At 45.6% G+C, this 23,320-nt stretch overlaps 2 pseudogenes; both read right to left on the bottom strand.

Annotated features, from left to right (window-relative positions):
• Positions 1 to 477: 477 nt before the first annotated feature.
• On the bottom strand, positions 478 to 902 carry LOC102920707 (large ribosomal subunit protein P1 pseudogene; annotated as a pseudogene).
• A 5,673-nt stretch (positions 903 to 6,575) lies between these two features.
• On the bottom strand, positions 6,576 to 7,679 carry LOC102920094 (transgelin-2 pseudogene; annotated as a pseudogene).
• Between the last annotated feature and the right edge of the window lie 15,641 nt (positions 7,680 to 23,320).

Genomic DNA, 23,320 nt, shown 5'->3' with positions numbered 1-23,320 from the left:
TGCTGCAACTCTGTGCCCACACAAGGAGTGCATGACTAAGTTGTTGAGTCATTTGATGGTTCCAAATGGATTCGTTGGCAGAGGGCCAAATGTATCTGTCCTCTGCAAGGGAGACAGTGACCGCTGCAAAGCTGTGAGGGCTGAGTGTGGAGATGGGCGAGTTCCTAAAAACAGGATTTGCGAATTGTTTCTTCTTTGCAGTTGGCAAAGCAAAAACACAATTCTCATCACAAAAGGGATACAGATAGTTTATTGTAAAGCCAAATAGGAGTGACCATAGCCCAGGAACCCAGATTAGGTTATCCCCAATTCTATGTTCCAGTATGGTGACAGCTTGAAGTCTTTATAATGACGGCACAAGGAAAGTTGTAAATCAAGCCCCTTCCCAGACACATTGGTGGGAACATTCGGCAGGCAGCTGAAGCAAAGCAAGGAGACCTTAGCTGTGGGCCTCAGTGATATCTGGAGAGCTAGAGGTTTTTTTTTTTTTTTTTTTTTTTTTTTTTTAAAGGTTCTTCTTTTTATTAGACATGTTAACAAAAGAGGTTTAGTCAAAAAGACCAAAGCCCATGTCGTCATCAGACTCCTCAGATTCTTCCTTCTTTGCTTCCACTTTCTTCTCCTCAGCTGGGGCAGCAGCAGTAGAGGGGGCAGGACTGACCACTGGCGCGGCTCCAGCTGCTGGAGCAGGCCCACCAGCCCCTGCGTTGCAGATGAGGCTCCCAATGTTGACATTGGCCAGGGCCTTTGCAAACAAGTCAGGCCAGAAAGGTTCAACATTGACACCAGCTGCTTTAATGAGGGCACTGATCTTGTCCTCTGTGACCGTCACCTCGCCTGTCTTGCAGGATGAGGGCGGAGTAGATGCAGGTGAGCTCCGCCGTGTTGCGGACTGCCGGCATGGTGCTAGTCACCGGATGAAGTGAGGGCCTCACCCCAATGCGGCCTTAGCTTCCTCAGAAGAACCGAGCACCTTGGCGGCAGCTGAGGAAAAAAGGGGGGGATCTAGAGTTTTTGTTGTTCAGTTAACACATTCCAAAAGGTTTTATCTGTTAGTCACAGTGTCAGACAAGGGATAGCTATTTAGGGGGCTAAAAATAGCACAAAATAGGTTGTAATTAGGCTATGGACATGTAACATTCCAACCTCTTCCACAATATTAAAGTTTTTATCAGCTAATCAGCGTTGCTGAAGGGTTCCTCGAAACACGTGGCTTCTTCCAGGTTCCCCTTATTATTTGTTATAGATTCTTGAGTGCTCTTAGGGGCAGATGTTGATTGTGAGCCTGTGTAAGGTTACATTAAAAGAATTAGAAAGCGGGTGCTGACATTCATTCAGGTACAGGGAAGATGCTCACCACAGGACACCCAGAAAGAGAACCACCCTCTGCTTTTTACCTGTGGATGAGTGGACAAACACAGTAACAATTTTCACCTGCAATGGAAGGCTGGACTCCCGGGGGAAATTGTCCTTGGATCATGCCTCACCTCCTACTGAGAAATGTTAATAGAGCTATTATCACCACAGACTTAGCTGTCACTTTACTGTCTTGTTTATTTGGTTTCCATGACAGTCAGGCCAAAGTTGTTCATACTCCTAGATAGAGATGAGATGATCCGGTTCTACCTAGAAGAGAAAGCCCTATAATGCTTGATTCCACCCCTCTGGCTCTTGTATTTTTTTTTTTTTTCTGCCCCATCTTCCAGGCTGTTCCCTGAGCCTTGGAAGGGCTGATATATGTACGATCCTTTTCTGAGCACTGGGCGACCAAATTACCATAATAATTTATTTTCAGTAGTTTAGCCAGTTTATAAGTCTTCACCAGTAACTGCTGCCTATAGTAAGAAGATTCCCTCCAAAGACAAGGGAATAGTCTTTTGGGGAGACCACCAGAGATGACCGCTCAGAAAACAGCCAATTGAAAGTTTATTCCAGCCGGCCAGGACTACACTCAGGTATTTGAGATCCAAGTATTTAGGATAAGGGTTTTTTAAAGGCAAAAACCACATCTTGCTCAGCAGCTATGGTGTGTGTGTGTGTGTGTGTGTGTGTGTGTGTGTGTGTGTGTGTGTGTGTGTATGCAAATGCAAGCAGTTTAACAGAAGCTAAGATACATGGTTAGCTGGAGGAGGAGGAGGAGGAGGTTTCTATTCAGTCTGGGACTCTAGCCTATGGAGTAGAGTGCCACCCAGATTTAGAGCTGGTCTTCATTTCTCAGTTAAACATTTTATAAACATCTTCACAGGCACACAAAGCAGGGTATTTCCATGAGGATTTTAAACCCAGTCAAGTTGACCATGAAGAGTAACAATCACACTAGGGAAAAATTATCCTGTAGCAGTTCACACAGCACCATTTGGTACAACTAAAGCCAGCTAGCAGGTAGAGAGCTTCTAGCTCAATCCCAGCTGGATTTCTCTGTGTCCTATAACAAAAGCACATGGTATCTTCAGAAAATGAGGTCTTACATCAAGCTCTAGAATTCAAGCAATAACAGTGGCAATCACTTTTATGATTTGTGTGACCTCAGGGGCTTCCCTTGCAATAAGGCAAAGAGGTAGCATGTTCCTGGCATGGGGATTTTATTTTACAACTGATAGATTTGGGGTGTGCTCTTCCTTGCCTATAAAGAATATTTCTTTTTAAATCTTTACTATTTTTATTTTTTGACAATGCTTGGAAGTAGGGATTAGCACTATTTACTTCTTGCTTAAAAGTCCTTCCAAGTTCAAATTCAGAGGCAGAATACTCTGCTTGTTGTGGCTTCCTGTAGCTGGGCCATTATGGAGACCCCATCCCATACTGACTCATGAGTTTTTCCATTCTGTCTTAATCAGACTCAAGGAGTATCTTCTATCACTGTCCCTCACTTATCCTCCTTTGCTGTCTTATTCTCCCATAGGTTACTGTTAGGTCTCAGGAAGTCCATATAGCCAGAAATGAGCTCAAGTTGGACTATAGAAGGATTTCTGGCAGTTAAATAAAAGCCAGGATTCCTCAGGAACTTGTTCATTACCCTTATCTTTGGCCAAAGGGACATATAGTTGCTTGAAGTGCATATCAGCATATCAATACCCATGCTGGCCTCCAGTCTCCCTCAGTCCCTATCCACAAACACCTGCTATACATTTCAAAGGCCACACTATTCTCCTGGCCCCTCCTTCTTGTAACTTGTTTTTCTGTCTCACCAGCCAGTTCCCAAATAATGACATGGAGACTTCTTATTAATTATGGAAACTCAGCCTTTAGCTTAGACTTGTTCCTAAGTAGCTCTTATAACTTAAATTAACTCATTTCTATTCATCTACATTCTATCACGTGGCATTATCTCTCTTCCATCTTGCACCTCCTGTTTCCTCTCCGTATCTCCTAGCATCTCTCACATTCCCAGATACCTCCTTCTCTTCCCTTTTCTTCCCAGAAATCCCTCCTGCCTAGCTATTGGCTGCTTGTTTTTTTATTACACCAATCACAGCAATACATCTTTACAGTGTACAAATATCTCACCGCACCCTCCCTCAGCTACTCACATCCTTCTTATGAACCACTCTTCTTTACTATTTGCTTTCTTGCTCTCTTGCTATTACACTATTCTCTATCCTCTTGCTTTTCCCTATCTTTTGCCATCTCCACTATTCTTCTCTCCTGCTTGCCCAGCCCCGATCATGTCCAGTCTGCTTCCGTTTCTCTCTGCTCTGGACTCTTCCAGAGGCCTCTGGATATTTTTTCTCTTATTCACAAAACCTTCCCCCTAATAATGGAATAGCCACTTCAGCGGTTTCTCCACTGCTCCCCCTGGCACACCAGTTCCAAGTCTATGGATCCCAGGAAGGGCTCTTCAACACAGCTAGGATTGCTGCTCACTTGCTTCTTTACCCCACCCCACCACACTGACCATAAGCAGCAGAAAGCCAATATTACTACCAATGAGGTTCCTGGACTCATTTACAGGAGCATGAGTGAGAGGTTGCAGACAGGAGTGTTGGGTCCTCCAAGCCATCTGTTCCCACCTTCTGATGGATGATGACAGAAACTGCATCCCAAAGCCCCGCTTTCCTTCGACCACTCACTGTTCTTGTAAGGAGGAGGTAAGGGTTAGGGTCCTATGATCCCTCCCAGCCTCCCAAAGGGGGCTATAAACAGGGCTATTCTCATTAGCACAGATCTAGCTATTACTTATTAATATTGCTTATTTTCTTGCCATGGCTATGGAGTTCTCTCTGCTGGCAGATGAGGATAAGATGATCCCCATGTGCTTCTCGGGGAAAGCTGTGTTACAATACTTTGTTTTCCTTGAACACAGGCCTGTGGCTTAGAGAAGAATTAGCTCAAAACAAAAGCAAGACCTCAGCTCCTGGAGCAAGTAGGCTTGCCCACTGATCTGTGATAGTGTATGTAGCCTGACCTCTTAAGGTAGTTCACATGTGAGCATGAGGACTAAGTGTACTTTGACAAAGTGGGCTGGAGGATCTTAAACACCACAACCATACGATGTATACCTATTGTTTACAGAACACATGGGAATCTCCATCACTCAGACTGGATGCTCAGTGTTGGTAGATTATAGCTCAGGACTCTAATGCTCATTCTCCTGGCCCCATGGTTCAGGACCCCAGAGAGGTCTTCTTTACAGCTCCTATTTGAAGGGCTAACCACAGTGGTGCCCTTCCTTGCCTAGATGTCACAAAGGTTTGTGGACTGTGCTGCCTCAGTCACCTTCACAGGTGGCAGAAGCTTCGAGTTGGAGATGTGCCTGGATAAGAAGGATGACAGCTTCTGATATCCTTCTGTTTATAAATCACGAGATGGGAAAAGAGGGCTGTATTGGATAGGGGTTTTTGTTTGTTTGTTAACTTCACAACATGTTAAGGTCATCTGGAAAAGAGGAATCTCAGTTGAGATTCCATCTGATTGCCTATAGACAAATGGTGCCTTTGCCACTCCTGGGAAAGTCATCCTGGGAGGTGTAACAAAGGGAGCTGAATCTGAGTCGGCAAGCAAGTCAGTACATAGTGTTCCTCTGTGGCTTCTGCTTGTACACCTACCTCCAGATTCTTACACCGGTTTCCCTTCAAGATAGACTGCAAAGTGTTTAAGATGAAATAAACCCTTTCCACTCACAAGTAGGTTTGTGTCAGTTTTTATAACAGGATTAGAACATTTAGCCAGAAGGAACTAGATGGGTTGAGGAGAACAGACTCAGATTTTCCAAGGTCCACTTATGGAATCTGGACTGTCCGTCCAGGGTGATGGGGAATGAATAGATGTACACCTGTAATACTGTGCTTAAAATCACATCCTTAAACACTACCTCAGTGGGAGCACAGATTGGAAATCTGGGACATGGAGACAAAGCAATCTTCCCTAGGTAAGACAGATAGACTCGCAACAGAGAAATCATTGAATGCTGCCTCTTCTTTATGTGTGTCATGGAGGAGACAGGAAATGAGTACTGAATGATTTAGTGAGATTAAATGCAGCCTGGATGGCCAAGATGGAAGCTCCAGGAAACATGACATCAGATGGCAATGGTTACTGAGTGTGAGAAGCTAAGGGTTCATGAAGGATACAGATGCGTCAGACAGAGGCAGATAGAGGGACATAAATATACGGATACTTGGCTGTGAGATAGACACTTCGATTGGTAAAGCCTGTAGCTGTGAGTTTGATCCCTGGGACACACACTATGGAAAAAGAAGCAACTCTTGCAGGTTGTCCTCTGACCTGCACACAATTGACAGGTACCCCGCGCCAGACACACAACAATGCAATAAATTTGTAAGGGAATATAGAGATAGCCCTTTGCTAGATATAATAGTTAAGTATGTTCTATGTATAGGCCTACTCATGAGCATATAGCCTTCCATTTGCTGCCTCCTACATTTGACTCTTATTATTAAACTTTATAAAGAACTTTAACACATGCTGTCTAATGGTTACTTTTCAGGGATGGCTGTTTTTATTCAAATGCCTTTTTTTCACATTGTTGATACGATTGGTATTTCTCCTTGGAAATATTTATAAACTGGGTTGTTGAATCATCCTGAACCCCGTTTAACTGAGTCTATTCTCTCGACTGTTATAGTATGGCTTCTATCACAGCTGCCATTACTAATATGCTAATAGGAGCGCTTACATGAGTCCTCAGTGACTCTCCTAATACTTCAGTGATTTACAAAACTCCACCCCCAAAGCATTTTTCTTTACAAGTTAATGGCAAACATGTTGATCCTGTATAGTTCAGAAAGCATCTTTTTCAAAAGGAGGCATTTTCTCACATAAGCAAAAATGTCATGCATGATAAAGTTGTAAATAACTCCTCCTTGACATTGTCTAAGGTCCAGTCTAGTTTTATGTATGTATGTATGTATGTATGTATGTATGTATTTATTTATTCATTCACTTATTCATTTATTCATTTATTCATTCATTCATTTATTTATAAAGAATGAGATTCTTTATTGGAAATCAGCCAACTGTTCAAGGCCCAGACCCTGGTGGGCAGCTCTTCTACCTCTGCCTCGGCTGCTCCACTCACCCCTTAGCCACAGTGAGAGGAATGGAAAATAAGAAGCCGAAAGGGCCTCTGAGGGGGAAAGCTGCCCAGATGTATGCTAAGTGCAGCCCAGCTGTGGCTGGAGTGACAGCGCAGGCTCCTCCCTATAAATTAAATCCCTGCAGCCGCAGCTGTCAGAGAGGCATACTTGTAGAAGGAAGGTCAGTGAGGCACAGGACCACCGGGCAGCATCTTAGACTCCGGGCCAAGGAATGGACCGAAAGTACAGAGGTCAGGGAGAGAGAGGCACAGTGGCGGAAGGAGGCTTTGGTCCCAGGCGAAAAGTTGGTCCAGTTTTGACGGCTGTGGGGAAGGAATGTATTAGTAAGCCCAGAAAGAAAGAGGCAATCGTCGGGCACTGCCAGAGGTGACAAGATAGGTTGGACCCTACCCTGGCAGAGGGGAGCTTAGAGATCCAGGGGCTCTCTAAGGGGAATGTCACTGATAAAACTTATATATACATATATATTAACCATTCATGGAGGGCAGGGGCAGGGGGGATATCTGATCAGAGGATCTGGCGTGGCATCTCATAGTCTGTCAAGCCTGCCTGAGATGCTCCACGGTTGGTGCCCATCTGAAGCCCAATCACATTCTTGCCCTCTTGCAACTGGTTGTCCGAGAAGTTCCGAGGGTTCTCCTTGGACTTCTTAGGAAACCAGTTGGGATCCCCAGAGAACAGCCCATCATCCCTGGCTACTGCCAGCCCACCCAGGTTCATTAGCGTCCGCTGCACACAAGCCATGTTCTTTCCTTCCCAGAGATCCACAGTTTGAAAGATATCAGTGGTGTTAATGCCTTAGCACTAAGCAGCCTGCAGGAACTGAGAGATCTGCTCCATCTGCTTAAAGGCCATAGTCGAGGCCTGAATCTTCTTTACTAGGGCCTGTCCCTCAGGGTATAGTGAATTAATGAGCTCACACAGCACCGAGCCATCCTTGAGCCAGTTCTGAAAGTTCTCATGCCCGGGCTGGGGCTGGCCCACCTCCTTGCGGCACTGAGTAGTAATCCACTGGATCAGGATCTGCTCCAGATCCACATCTTATTGCTTCTCAATCTTCTGCTGCACCTCTCAGCTCAGGTCGTATGAAGGTCCCTGGTTGGCCATTCTGACAGCTGTGGTGACAGTGAAGAGCGTCCAAGCGGGCTGGGTAAGTGCACACGCATGTCTGGGGCTGCAGTGGCGAGTGGAGCTCCCAGTCTAGTTTTAAATAACATCCCAAGGCTGGAGAGATGTCTCAGTGGTTAAGAACCCTCGTTGATCTTACAGTGGACTGGGTTCAGTTCCCAGCATCCCTATCAGTTCACTCAAACCCATCTCTAACTCCAGTTCTCGGAGATTCGATGCCCTCCTTCTGGTCTCCATGGATACTGAATGTTCATGATGCACATACATATACTCAAACATACATAAACATTTAAAAAAATTTTTTCCAATACCAGATTTCTCTGTATAATAATAGCTCAGGCTATCCTGGAACTCTCTTTGCAGATTACATTGGCCTTGAACTCATAGAGATCTTCCTGCGTCTTCTGTCTGCTGGGACTAAAGGGGTGCTTTACCACCACCAGCTTAAAATAAATCTTAAATATCTCCTCTAAAAATCTCAAACTTCATTGTTCAAACTGAAGTAATCACAGTCTTAGCCTATTGTCACTTCCATAAGCTGCCATCGAGTCAGCCCTCTCTTGATTATAATTAAAAGTGTGGACAGGATAAGTAGGAGATGAGCCTGGGGTAGCTGGTCTGGATTGACTTCATATGAAACAGGACCATCTTTTCACATTAAAATCCTGGCCTTCAGATGGCTAATGAATATAGACAAAAAGGAAAGGACATGAATGCTCCTAGGTATGGTGGAAGGAAAAATTTATTATAGATGAAAAGGGAGAGTGTAGCCAGAGACAGAGACATCTGGGAGAGTCCAGAGTGGACATGACCATGAGTCATGTGAGGAGAGGGGGAGGGGAAGTGAGAGGGGAGAGAGGGGGACCAGGTGCAGCAGCAAGGATGGTAAAGGTACAAAAGGGTGGGTCACCAAAATGGCTGGATTATATAGGGTGGAGCCTCTGGGGAAAGGGCAGCCCAGCCCCTGGGCTGGGGAGTTCAGGGGTTGAGGGTAGGGTATACCAGTCATACCCTGTAACAGGTAGAGACTGAGGGGTGCTGGGAGAACCTGGAAGCCAGGTCTGCTTTGATATATTAACTAAGTACCTCAGCCATTTCTCCCAGGGTTTGATACTTAACAGACCCATGAGCTGCTGTGACCACCAGCTGCCACTGCTCTCAAATCTCAGGTCCTGATCCTGTTCCTTAGGTGTTTTCTACCCAACCATTTACTTGTGTCCCTAAGTCCCTGGCCAGTTACCATGATATAGTGTGTTAGTCAGGGTTCTCTGGAGTCACAGAACTTAGGGAAGAAATCTCTCTCATTTATTAGAATGACTTTCAGGCTGCCGTCCAACAAAGGCTAGTTATAAATGGAAAGTCCAAGAATCTAGTAGCTACTCAGTCCCATGAGGATGTCTCAGCTGGTCTGCTGGGATTTTGGAGAAGAAATGGATGTGCTAATGGAAGTGAGGGCAAGCAGGCAAAGAATGAACACACCCTTCCTTCTTCCATTGTCCTTTCCAGCAGAAGGTGTGGCCCAGATTAAAGGTGTCCCTTCCAGCCTCAAGATCCTGATCAAAGGCATGCTGTCTTCCTGCCTCAAGATCCAGATCACCCGTGTACCCTCCATTTCTGGATTATAGTTCATTCCAGATATAGTCAAGTTGACAACCAGGAATAGCCAGCACATAGTATTAACTGGCCTTCCTCAGCCCTTTTATCTATTGCCAAATTTGGAACAAACTGAGCAGTGACTCAAAAGTCCAACAGAGCTAAACTATCAGCTTCATTACTCAGGACAACTAGGACTGAGGTGAAGTCCTTCATAGGTGAACTCTTAGTGAGACGTGATATTTCACACTGATAGAGCCCTACCATCCTATACTGACAAAGAGTGTGCAGCTGAGCTTCCCTGAGAGAGGACACAGGAGTGGGGTACCTGCCCTGGGGCAGGGAAGGTCAGTGAAGAGTGGATACTGATGTGGCTGACCATGCTCTACCATCCCAAGCTCAGCAAGACCACTACTTAGACTTCTGCCCCCGCCAGAGGTCAGACCACAGGGAAGGTCTCCATGCAGACACTCTGAGGAACATAAAAGCCTTTTGTGTGGTGACAACAGGAACCCTCCTCAGAGGAACCTTCAAACGTGAGAGGAGAACCAGCCACAATGTTTTAGGGCCAGTCTTATCCTTGGCCAGGCACTCTACTGTGGCTTTCTCCATTAGGCATTCCATGCCTAGTCCCACTATTTGAATGATCTTGGGAGCAAGATTTCACCAGCCTAGTCCTACGCTTTATCCATAAATGGAACAGCCAACAAACTCATTCCCAAGGCTACTGTTTTCTCATGAAACTCAGCAGCCTCCAGAAGTTTGGTTTTTAAAGCCTTGCTCTTCAAGCATTCCCTCCTAAGAACCTGAGTTCCAGCCCAGTGACTCCCCAGTAGAACCACCTAGGAGCTGTGTTGGGCCATCCTTTCCCTCAGGACAGGGGTGGGGATGAGGGTGGAGCACGGAGCTAGGAGCGAAGGCCTTAGCATTCTTATAGACTCTTCCTCAAAGAATCTGGGGCTGAAAAGAGGTGGATTCAGCTTTTCCCACCCCTTATGTGAAAGCCAGTGAACAATGGGGAAAGAGCAGCTTGGTCGAGTTTCTGTTCATTTGTATTCACAAACCTCTCCTGGTATTTCACCTGCCAGGGCCGAAGAAGATAGAAGCAGACAGGTCCAACAGCTCTAAATTCTGTGCATTAGGAAAAAAACAAAAAAAACAAAAAAGCAGCATGTCAAGAAACCCGAGGATTCTAGCCCATTGAAGCGAGAACCCTGGAGAATCATCTGGGAGGAGTCAACGTGTTGGGTATCCCATGGGTGGTTTAAAACATAGCTTCAGACCAATGCAACCCGTCCCTTATTATATGAGCGACTTCCCTTCATTTGGTTGTGAAATGCTTTGTGGTTACACCTGCCCCAGCTAGATGCAGGCACTCAACGGTTGGCACAAATGACCTTTCACTTCCTCAGCTCACTTTAAAACCCTTACAATGTAGTAGTCAAAAATGCCAGGTCCTGTTTTCCAATGATTGCAGCTTTTCAGCAACACTTAGGAGGAAACGTTATCAAGCCCTCTCCAGGTTCAGCTGTCTACTTCTGGAAAAATCACTGAACAAAGAAGAGGAATTCTTTTGGGCATAGATTCTGGGTTTTGTACCTTTCCCTCTGGTGGGAAAAAGCAGGGTCAGGACAAACCCTAAAAGAAGAGCTATTTCCTCAACTGAAGGAGGAGAGATGTGTCTAGTGGATAGGACAAAGCAACAGAAATCTACTCCCTGGGAAAACACCAGCCTCAGGCTGACTTCAGGGTTATGGAATGTGAGGCAAGAGGTCCAGATCAGAGGTAAATATGCAGAAGCCATCAACAATATGTGTGTTTCCAACTCTAGGAGAGAGACGTGATCAAAACCACCAGGCCAAGCACAGAAGGCCTCAGGGAACATTACCTTTAAGGCAGGAAAAGGAACATGAACTATTAAAGAGGCAGAGGCAGAGACTTGTGCCAAGTAACACATGGACATTGCCTCATTTAATTTTTACTATAACCCTCTAAGGAAGATTTTGGGTTCCCCCTTCCTGATTTAATGGACAGAAAGGCTGCAATTCTGAGGCACTCTTGCTTCATCTTCAAACACAAACCTGGTGAGTTAGAGAGATGCAACCTTGGCTTCCAGACTTTGAACTCCACTCTCCTGAAAACACCTCCAGGAGGCCCCGCTGAAGACCTTAGGGCCAAGGGTGTGTCTGGTTCCCAAATGCTTGTTTCCTCCATGGAAGAGGATTTTGCTTTTAAACATACTTTCTTGGCAGTAGATGGTATCTTTGCTCCATACAGAAACCAAATTCAAACCAGTTCTGAACACTCTGGAGAAGAATTTGTACTTCCTCAACACTCACAGTTCTCCCCAAACTAAGCAGATCTTGGATACTTGAGAGTACTTAGCTACCCAGCATGGTGCTGGGAAGGCCATTAGAAATGCTTTCACAACCTAGCCGTGGGTGTCTGGAAGAATAATGGCACAGCGGGGCTTCTTAGTCAGGACCTTACTGCCCTCTGGCCCCTTCCTGTCACCAAGAGAAAAATGGAAGAGAAACTTGGAACCTATAGCTGCCCAGGCTCCAGATGGAAAAGTACAGGCTGCATCTTCATGTTCCCCAAATCAGACCCACGATGAAGACTTGCAGGACATTATTAAACACTGCTCTCCCACATAAAACAGGGGGTAGTTTTCTGTGGGACATAATGAGAGGACATGCATGGAACCAGGCCACATCCTCCCTCCGTAGATGGCTAAACAGGGGCCCTCAGGAAGGGGAGCTGTGAATCTCACCCATGGAGAATTAGACCACCATCATGGCTTAAAGCCAAATTTAAAGCAAGCTTTAATTTAATACTGGCCAGGTGGATGGGCTCTGGCTAGGTCCATACGCAGGTTACCAGGAAATGGTCCTGCGTCGTGGTTTGCAGTAGTGTAAGAAGGAAAACCCATAGTTCATTGCATTTCCCATCAGGTCCAATCAGGGGTAAGCATACATCCTGATGTACCTCCAGCCTACATCCAATCAGGGACAAGTGTATGTCCTGATGTATTTCCTGCCTGTGAACCTCCTGCCCATATCCAATCAAGCACATTCTGTGCAGATGGGTCAAACAAATTTGTCTAGGGGAGTGAAAAACACGAGGTTTGTTAACGTCCCATAAACCCATAAACAATAGCCTCCAGCATATCAGGAACTATCTGTCCTTGAACAAGAGGCTTACAGATCAGAGACTTTTTTTTCACGGATCTCTAAGGCATAGTAATTAAAACTTAAAATGTAACTTTGGCTCTCACAGATCTACTGAGTCAGAGTGTGCTGTGTCTTCATTGGTCCTGGCCATAGCCTTCCCTACCCCCACCCCCACCCTACCCTGTGAGACACAGAATCACAGAGCTTTAGGGTTGGGGGGGGCGGGGTGTACACTTCAGCCTGCATCTCTCTCTGCTCAGGTTGTGAGGGCCGTGGGCAGCCTTCCCAAGGAAAAACACACAATGAGGCAATGAGAGGGACCAGAGGCACCATGAGCAAGGTAATGACAATGTGCAGGTGTCCCTGGCTGGGTAACTATAGTCCTATCATCGATTCCCCATCCAGACCTCCTCCCTTAGCCTGAGGCCTACACGAATCCCATCTATACGCTAAACTTAGTTTCACCTCTTCAAGCAAGATACTGTGGACTGGACAGGACTGTTTTGACATTTTTTGTCTTGTTTTCACTGGGAGAGTGGGGGTAAAAGAACAAGAAATAAAGGACACAACTCTCTTACATTTCAAAAGGCTTCCCTCCTTACAACCACTGCTATACCCACCCAGGTCCACCAGATGGCAGTGTTCAACTAGTCAAGATAAACTGGTCAAAGGCTCTGCGCGCATAATAAAGGCAGCTATCTAATTCTCAACTGCTCCAGGATACTCAAGGCCATTCTGGGGACATCTAGAGGGTGATACCCCAATATTCTAGAGTTGTTCTGAGAGTCAGGGACGAGTAGTGATGAGGACACTCAAGGCAAGCGGTATTGAGAAGTCAGTCTATAAACAGCCCAGGACTAGAGCTCTGGTTGGTTAACTCAAGTGTCAGTGTCAAAACACCACACTGAACTAACTGAACTAAAGCAACAGTAAACAAGACAGGAATTTCTTGATTTTTTTTAAAAATAATTTACTTATTCACTTAATATCCCTATTTATTTATTGTCTCCTTTTGTTGTTGTTTTGAGCCAGGGTCTATGTAGGCCTGGCTGTCCTGGAACTCACTCTGTAGACTAGCTCAAAGCTAGCCCTGAAAACTCAGAGAGCCACCTGTTTTGGCATCTCAAGTGATGGAATTAAAAGCATACACTGCTAGGCCAGCTTGGAATGGAATTTTCTTTCCATCTTTGGGTGAGACAGAAAGCTTGCCTGATTGGTACCTACTCAAATCCATCTTCTCCCCTCTCTAGGATAACTGCTACTTTTAAAAACTGTCCTGAAAACAGTTTCATGAAGTCTACAGTCAAGTAGAAGCAGCACAGTGAGAAAAAGCAGTGAGAATTAAGTCCTGTGGGACAGCCTGAGGCTCACTCTTGTCCATCTCCACGCCCAGCTTTCACACACTCTAGAGCTGGCCTTACAGAACTCCACAGAATGTTGAAATCTTGTAGATAGATATTTATACACTGTAGCCTGATATGCTCATCATGCATCAGTGGATATTCTGTACCACATAGAAACTCTTTCTGGGCATGGTGGCTCATGCCTTCAATTCCAACACTCTGGAGGCACAGGCAGGAAGATGGTGAGCTCAGGGCCAGCCTGGCCTACACAGTGAGTTCCAGGACATCCAGAACTACATAGTAAGACCCTGTCTCAAAAAAGAAAAGCAGTACAATTTGCACTCTAACTAGTCCTTAAAGGAATGAAAAATATGTGTAAGATGAATTACTAAATGGTCTTATTAATAAAAACCTGGAGCCGGATATTGGGGTTAAAACTGAGAGATCAGAGGAATAGGACAAGGAACAACCAGCCTTACCTCACTGACACCTCAGTCTCCAAAGAGAACTACTTTCTGTATACCCACACCGAATGCTAGGATTAAAGGCGGGTGCTACCCCTGCCTGACTTTTATGTTTACTATAGTGGCTGGCTTTTTCCCTCTAATCCTCAGATAAGCTTCATTGGGGTACACACATAAAATTTGTGGTGGACTTTTCATTCTTAATTCAGTTTGATTTGGATTACTGCGTCAGGGGAGAGGCTTAATATCAGGGTGCAGAACACTTTCACCTCCCTCCTGGGTTCTTCTCTCCCTCCCCTGGGAACAAACCTGTATGAGGTGTGTTGTGCAGTGTGACTTCGTGGTATTCCTTGGCTCCCAACTACCAGAATACCTTTCCCGTCTGAGCTGTGACAGACTGACCCCGCCCCCCCCCCCCCCCCCCCCCCCCCCCCCCCCCCGCACTCTGTAAAAGTCATTGTTGATGGATTTGTACATTTGTTGCAAAGAGGGAGCTGGGAGTCAGACCTGGCAGGAGGGGAAGAAAACAAAGGACTAGGCCAGCTGCAGTGTACCCATACTGGGCACACACTTCTCACCATCTGGTGGATCTCTCAGCTCCTTCCTGCAGTGTCCTCTGTTTAGATCCAGGACTCAAAATTTTCCTCTTAGTCTTCTTTGTTTTTAGTTTGCTGAATTCAGTTTTCCAGGGATTCTGGTGTCTTTTAGGTATGAGTGGCATTAGACTGTAGTTTTATGCTGTCCCACTGTAATTGAAAGTTAGCTCTGGAGTTGGGGTATGGCTTCCCCTTCTCTAGACCCAATCATACTTGTTTAAACGTTTTCTCCAAATTCTCTGTCCCATGTCAGGTGAGCCACCTGGTGTGTGACAGAGAAAGGTGAGCAAAACAAAATGAAGAAACAGACTATTCCCAGTGGGGACGATTGCTACTCATCTCATATGTTTTTGGCTTAACTCTCTAAAACTTTTGCTAAGGTGTATATCTTACCTCAAGATTCGTAAGACTATTTTGTGAACTTCCTGTACCTCAAGATTTAAGACTCATTTATTTATTATGTATACATGCCAGAAGAGGGCACCAAACCTCATTATAGATGGTTGTGAGCCACCATGTGGTCGTTGGGAATTGAACTCAGGACCTCTGGAGGGGCAGCCCAGTGCTCTTAACCTCTGAGCCATCTCTCCAGCCATAGATTTGTAGGCAGATTGGATATGATGAAAACTCTGTAAATCTGTAACAAAAGGGTTAACTTAAAACTTTTAACACTGGGGTTATAGTGAAAAATCTATAATAGGTATAAGCCAACCAAGGGGAAAAAAAATCCTCCTACCTATGAAACCCAAACCAGATGATTCCTCCACTCTTCTTGATCAGACTAACAAGCTTACCCCTTATCGGTCTCAACCCACAGTCACTTTTCTTCCTCTCCAAATTCTCTGCTCCCCTTTCTCCCTCCTCAGTTCTGAGGGTGGTATAACTGGATACTACAGTAAGTCTCTAATACTCAAATTAAGGAATCCGCATGCTGGTTTCCACAGTGGCTTCACAGGTTTATGTTCCCAGCAGCAGTGAAAACTTTCTCTTTCTGAACATCCTTACCAGTATTTGTTGTTCATTTCTTAATGACAGCCATTCTACTTAAGATAGACTCTGAACGATTTTTTTTGTTATTGTTATTGTTTTCAGTTTTTTGAAACAGGGTCTCATGAAGCTAAGGCAGGTTTCAGACTTTGTGGTTAGTCATGTATGGCATGTATGGCATTGAAAATTTTGATCCTCCTGCCTCCACCTCCTGAGTGCTGAGATAATAGGCATGCACCACTATCCCCAGTTTATATAGTACTAAAGGGTCAGACTGAAGCCTGTGTGGCTTTGTGTATGTTGGCAAGCACCCAGCCTACTAAGCCACATCCTTGCCCCCAAAGTGGTTCTATTAACATTCGCTTGATAGCTCAGGATGCTAACACTTTAAGTATTTATCAGCCATTTTCATAGCCGTTGAGAATTGTCAACCTGTTCATTCACGGGATGATTTACATTTTACAGGTCATACATCCTTGGTATTAATCTTGGTGTGTGTGTGTGTGTGTGTGTGTGTGTGTGTGTGTGTGTGTGTGTGTACAGTTGGAAAATTCTTCTTTCCATTCTGTGGGCTGTCTCTTCACTCCAGTACTTGTTTTCTTGCTGTGCAGAAGCTCAGCTTCATGCAGTCTCCTTCAGTTCATGGGGTCACTTTCTTTACTCATGAGTCCACCCAGAAAACCCTCACCTATGCCTCACCTATCTTGAGGTGTTTTACGAAAAATCTCCCTGGAGAGGTTTTCAGTTACAGCTTTTACATTAAGGATTCGGATCCATTTTGGACTGGTAGTCTTTGTGCGGGATGGTAAAGGATCTAGTTTCATTCTGCCTGTAGATATCCAGGTTTCCCAGCACCATCTGTTGCAAAGGCTGTCTTTTCTCCAATGTATGTTCTTGACAAACACGCCAAAAATGAGGGGGTTCCAACTCTGGGCTTAGTTTTAGGTCCTCGAAGAGGTAGCCACTGGTTTGCCTTTCTACTCAGAACTGCAAATCCTTGGGTCCTGATGATGCCCAACTGAGTGACAACTGACTCGCATTATACTGTAGTCCTGACACTGCAGATGCTGCTGTGACTTCCATAGCCTGTTTTAGATGAGCTCTAGATGTCTTTTGTGAAGTTACACATTTTTTCTTTTTACCCAGCCTTATAAATTCTAAAGAACCAGACTTTGAATGGCTGAGACACCATGTACTGCAATTAACTGTTGTTGGGAAAGGAATGATATACTCACGGGTCCCAACACCCTCTTCAGGCATGCTTTAGAACCAGGAACATCTGTGGTCTCTTAAAGCAGCATCAAAGTATAGGCCAAGGGCTCACCAATCTGATTCTATCATTAAGTGGACTGATGTGTAACTTGCCAGAACAATGGTTTTTCTGAAGAATGTCATGGGTAAGCATATGAGAAAGAATTATCTCAAGAATCTTCCAACACAAGAGAAAATATAGTCCCTGGATGTCAAGATTCTGTTGAGGCTCCCTGCTCATTGTCTCTCATGGTTCATTTCTTCTCATGTTCCATTCACATTCCCGAGTTCTGGAAGCTGACTTTTGTTTGGGGGAACAACAGCTTCCCACACTGTCAGAGGACTGGTCCACTTGAATAAGTTTAATATCTTCCCACTTACTTGAACCCTCCCGAACTTTGAACAGCTTTGCCTTGGATCTTTTAACAGATGGGGGAGGCAAGCAGCTACCAAATTTTCCCTCTGGGTGGCACCATCCTCCTGTTTTCTATCAGGAGTCAGAATCAAGGGCTTGTGAGCTGGCTGCTCATGGAAAGCTGACCTAGTTGACCTTGGCAGACATTTTACAGCAGATTCTCGGCTTCTTTTCTTCCCAGGAACTCGCTCTTCTCTCTCCAAACACCAGCTGCCTATAAATACTTTGTTGGTAGAAAGTAACCTCTTTAGAATTAGAGGTATCAATAGCTCCAGAACGGGCAAGTCACACCAAACTTACACTGACAACACTACTTTTCATTGTTTGGGTCTTAAGTCACCATTTGGACTCTGCTTGGGATATTTAATATAATTCTTAGAATCTTGGTATTCTCAGCTCTATCTCAAAGTAATAACAGGGTCATTTGTTTAAGACTCTGTTTCCTGGGCCTTTTGTCCATTTATAGCACTACATAATGGACAGATCAGCCTAGAGTCCTCTGAACCTAACTCACCCCCTGGGAAGCATGGAATTATGCACCTAAGCACCTCTTATTGAAAAAAGTGTGTTCCAGTGCAATACTGCATGGCTTAGAATGTGTTAGATTCTAATGATAGACAGCCACCCAGCATTTAAGTTTCTATATAATCTCATTGTAATTGTTCCATCGAAGTTTGTGTAAAAGGAATGAAATGTCTTTTGTGCAAGCATGTATGTATTTACACAATAAGAATTCCAGCTAGAAGAGACCAATGGGGAAGAGCAAAACAGAGATGTTATCCTCACATAGAACATTTAGGTGGAGCTGGGTGGTGGTGGCACATGCCTTTAATCCCAGCACTCGGGAGGCAGAGACAGCAGATCTCTGTGAGTTTGAGGATAGCCTGGTCTACAAAGCAAGTTCCAGGATAAGCTACAAAGCCATACAGAGAAATCCTGTCTCTAAAAACCAAAAATGAGAGAGAGAGAGAGAGAGAGAGAGAGAGAGAGAGAGAGAGAGAGAGAGAATATCTAGGAAGAAAGAGGATGGAGGAAAGAAGGAGGAGTCAGTCTTTTAAAATGCTTTAAGAACCTCCTGGTCCAGGTGGTGAAGGCTTGTGATACAGGTGCTAGCCTCCTACTTGGGAGGCTAAGGCAGGAAAGATCACAGATTCAAGGACCGTCTTGGCCACATGAGCAAACTCAAATTCAGCCTGGAAAACCTGGGTGACTCTATCTCAAAAGAAAATGTAAAACAGCCTCTCCTCTCTCCTTCCTCTTCTCCACACACATGTCTCTCCCACAGGCCTGCACACTCTATCCCTTTATCTCTAATAAACTCTTATAAGCGGATTCTGTTGTGTTTCATGACACTTCCTTGCAGGGTAAGAACACAACGCAGCTAAATAACTAACATTTTGGTGCCGAAACTGAGCGGGCGCTTCCAAGGCACCCTGCGCCTGGAAGCCCGTGAACCGGGGAATCTGCTTCTTACGCGACAGACTGCTCTCCATTTGCCCGAACTGCATCTAAATTGCATCCAACACCGTTTTCTTCAATTGGTGAGTTCCCCCATTTTTCGGCCAGCGTAAACGGTTTCCTGAATCTGTGAGAACGACCGTTGATCGTCTGGCGCCTCACACGTATTCTTGAGACCGGGGGAACCCCCGACCACGGTCTTCATTGGCTACGGTCGGCCCCTATCTCAGGCCCCTAACTTTTCTAGCCGTCTCCCACGTCTGCAGCCTGAGATATTTCTCGCGTTAGGGCCACCGCCATTGGTGTGTCCTGGGAGCCACGTGAGGCCGGCACGTCCATCTCCTTGACGAAAGGGCAAACGTTGTCTGGATTCCCGGGGAATCCTTTCCTCACCGTGGAGGGGGACCCTGCTTCTGTGGCTGATGAGTCAAGGAGCAGCTTGCGCCTGGTATCCGCCCTTGACCTTGGGGACGCCTGGAGTCTTGGCTCCGGATCATGTTTATTTTTTATTTTTTTTTATTATTTTTCTGCCTCTCCGCTGCAGACATGGGAAACAAGGCTTCCAACCCTGTTAGTCCTTCCTCTCCGTTAGGCTGTCTTGTTGAAGCTTTAAAACCTCTCAGTTTAATGCCTTGCATCAAGATTTCTAAGCTAACTCGTCTATGTTCAAAGAAGTGGCCAAAGTATGCTTTATAAAATAACAAAAAATGGCTGCCGAGCGGCTCCTTGGATCCCGATATTTTACGGGAGCTATCCAATCACTGTCAGCGTTCAGGCAAATGGAAAGAGTTGCTTTCTTCTTTGTCAATGCTAAACTGTCTCTTCTTGTTTCTTTCTCTCCTGCTCATATGCTCCTAGCTGTACATAAACCAGAGGATTCTCTGACTCTAGATCTTGCTAAGGAACCAATAATTAAAATTCATGTTCCATCCTCTCTCTCTAACAGAACTCTCTCCGATAGAAAGTAAGCTGTGTAGCAGGAATCTTAAAAGTTCTTATTAATAAAGTCAAACCCGAGGCCAGTTATCGGGGTCAATGCTGGTAGATCAGAGAGACAGAACAAGCCACAGCTATCTCACCTTGCCAATTCCGCAGCTGGTCTTGTCTCCTCAGACTGGAGGCCTCTGAGTCCTCATCCCAATGGCTCTCAGCTGAACTGCTGCTGGAAAGCCTGAAGCTTAACCAGCCACATGCTTAACCAGCCAAATGCTTCTAGTTTCTGGTCCTCACGCCTTATATATCTTTCTGCTTTCTACCACCACTCCCTGGGATTAAAGGCTGGCTTTCTGGGATTAAAGGTGTGTGTCACCATGCTTGGCTATTTCCAATGTGGCCTTGAACTCACAAAGATCCAGAGGGATTTCTATCTCTGGAATGCTAGGATTAAAGGTGTGAGTGCCACCATTTTCTAGCCTTTGTATCTAGTGGCTGTCTGTTCTCTGACTCCAGATAAATTTATTAGAGTACACAATATTTTGGTGAACACAATACCACCACAAAGCTGGGTTCTTATACGTCTAATTCTGCTTCCTTTATTAAACACTTTCAATATATAACTCAATCTTATAGTTTCACCTTTCATGACTTCCTGAGGAGCTCAGGTGTGTATGAAACAGGCTAGGACTCATGCAGACGAAATTCATCAAACTAACCTTTCACACCCTCCAGGAGCTGAGGCAGTTCCTGACCAAGAACCACACTGGGACTGTAATACCCAGGGTGGTTGTCTAGCCAGAAATAGGTTTATGACCTGTCTCCTGAGAGGTCTCCGTAAGGCTGCCCTAAAACCAGTAAATAATTCAGAATAAGGACGAAAATCTGTCTCTTGTTCCCCAGACCTTCCTGACTAAAACTTAAGCATCTGGAGAGCAAGTCTCCTGACCCCACAGGCAAAAGAGTCATCTGTGGCATTTAAGGTGTGCCAGGGAAAAGATAAAAGCCCGTAAACAAAATTGCGAAGTGCTGGCACTCGCTGACTTCCAAAAGCTGTTGGGTCCCTGTTTTAAATGAGGAAAAGGCCACGGGCTACCAAATGCCCTGCCAGGCCATCAACAGCCTTGTTAAAAGTGCTGCCTAGAAAGACAGAGTCAGAAGAGTCAGCTGACTGCCCCCAGGCACCAAGATGCACAGGTACATCAAGCTAAGACCTCCAACAGACCTAGGCTTGGCTACAGACATGGCAGGGACCCCAGAATGCAGCAGGGAAGCGATCTGTTTCTTTCCTTCAGGACACCAGAGCCATTGACTCAGTCCTGGGAGTTTTGGGATGCCACCTCGTTTATTGTTGGGTACTGAGGACAGCCTTACCTGCCTCATCAGACACCACCACTCAATTGTATTTTCAGAGGCATCCCTCTCACACACACATTCTTAGTGGTGCCAAGCTGCCCTGTACCTTTAATGGGGAGGGATCTCCTAGCTAAGGTAGGAGCGTCCATTTCTTTTACTCCACACATTCGCATCCTCCCAGACACGCCAGCAGCACTCCTACTTCTCCTAGCCACTGACTCTACAGACTCCAAATATCCTCCTGTCCCACGCTGCTATTTGGAGGGAGCGTGGACTTCTCACAGCAAAAGGAGGATCTGTGTCTAACTCAGGCCATATAATGGCCATGCTGGAGGCTTCCCACCTCCTCAGGGTTACAGCTCGATTTTACCCATATGCCCACCGTCAGGAAAAGTTAGATATCTCCTCAGACCAGTTCTAACACCAGGTCTTTTTTCCAAGCCTCCAACTGTTCCAGATAGCCTGTTAACACCCCTTTTATGTCACCTAAGGTCTATTCTATGGAGCTATGTGGACTGTTCACTGCCTCAGCTGTGTGACAATCCTTGTCCATCTCCAATACACATTGGGGATCAGGTTCTTCTCTTTCCTCCAGGCCAGCGCCCTTTACCCCTTTCCCCTAAGTGGCAGGGACCCTTCAAGGTAATTCTTGTAACCCCCACAGCTGCTAAACTCGAGGGCTTTCCTCACTGGGTCCACCTGTCTCACCTAAAACCTTTTATCTCACCTCCATCCCAGAAAAATCTCTCTTCATATACAGTAAAACAAACAGGGCCTCTCACTCTCAAGCTCCAGAGGACATCAGGATCCACTGCCTTGTCACCAATTCCAGAGGAATAAGGTATCACCCCTTCCTTTCCCAACCAGGGCCACACAGAGCTGGAGGCAAAAGGACCATCAAAAATATCCAGGTGGTAAGGAATAATGTAATACAACAATTTATCATTGTTCAATACTCAGCAACTGATCACCTGCATTTCCTAAGTGCTAACCTAATAAGGGAAACAGGTGCCTTAAATAAACTACCTCCAGCAAGGCTTTCCTAAGGAAAACAGGTGCCTTAATGAACTACCTCTAATGAGGCTTGTCTCAGATAGAAATTAAGCAGAGTACTAAGGCCAGATCTACCTCAGGTAAATGTCACATGCCTCTATCTGGGCAGGCCAGATCTACCTCAGACAAATGCCAACTCCAAAATAAAATAATAATGATTCTTTCTCTCTAAGCTCTTTCTATGTCAACAGTATCTTGTTAAACAGAAGGTCCCCAGCAGCAGCACGGGACGTCCCCAACCACAGCACGGATGGACAGCTGCAGAACGAGGAGATGGCAGAACGTCATTCCAGGACCTCCACCATCATCCCAGGACTTCACAAGATACCCCTCACCTCCCCAGAGCCAACCAATGCCCACTATTCAGCTGGAAGCAGTCTTTAAGAGAAACGCCACCCCCATACCCAGTCAACCACAATTTTTTTCTTTTTTTAAAAAGGAAAGAGTCAGGAATGAAGGGTTCACAACATGCCCCCACGGTCGCATATACCAGGCAGACACTTCCGCCTAGCCAATTCCAGTCAAGATAGGCATTTCCGGGTCAGGGTGTCTCTTGTAACCAGGATACCCGGCGGACCTGGACACCTCCGCCTAGCCAGTTCCAGGTCAAGACAGCCATTTCCGGGTCAAGGCGTCTCGTGTAACCAGGATCTGTGACATTTCATGGCCACGTAAGCACGCAACGTGACCATGTGATCTACGCACACGCATGGAGTAGTGACGTGACCTGGCCACGCCCCCAGCCGGTTTTAAAGCAGAGCGCCATGTTCCCGGTTCCCTCTCTTCTCCTCTCCCTCTTCTCCACGCACGTGTCTCTCCCACAAGCCTGTACACTCTCTATCCCTTTATCTCTAATAAAACTCTTATAAGCGGGGGGTGGGGGTGGGGGTGGGGGTGGGGTGGGGGTGGGGAAGAAAGAAAATGTAAAACATGGGCTGGACGTATACCTCAGTGGTGGAACACTTGCCTAGCATGCACAAGGCTCTAGATAAAATCCCCTGTATTGAAAAAAC

The sequence above is a fragment of the Peromyscus maniculatus genome, chromosome 10 (genome assembly GCF_049852395.1).
Source record: "Peromyscus maniculatus bairdii isolate BWxNUB_F1_BW_parent chromosome 10, HU_Pman_BW_mat_3.1, whole genome shotgun sequence".
Classification (NCBI taxonomy): domain Eukaryota; kingdom Metazoa; phylum Chordata; class Mammalia; order Rodentia; family Cricetidae; genus Peromyscus; species Peromyscus maniculatus.
The sequence above is the reverse complement of the archived record's forward strand: the minus strand, read 5'-3'. Positions and strand labels throughout refer to the sequence as shown.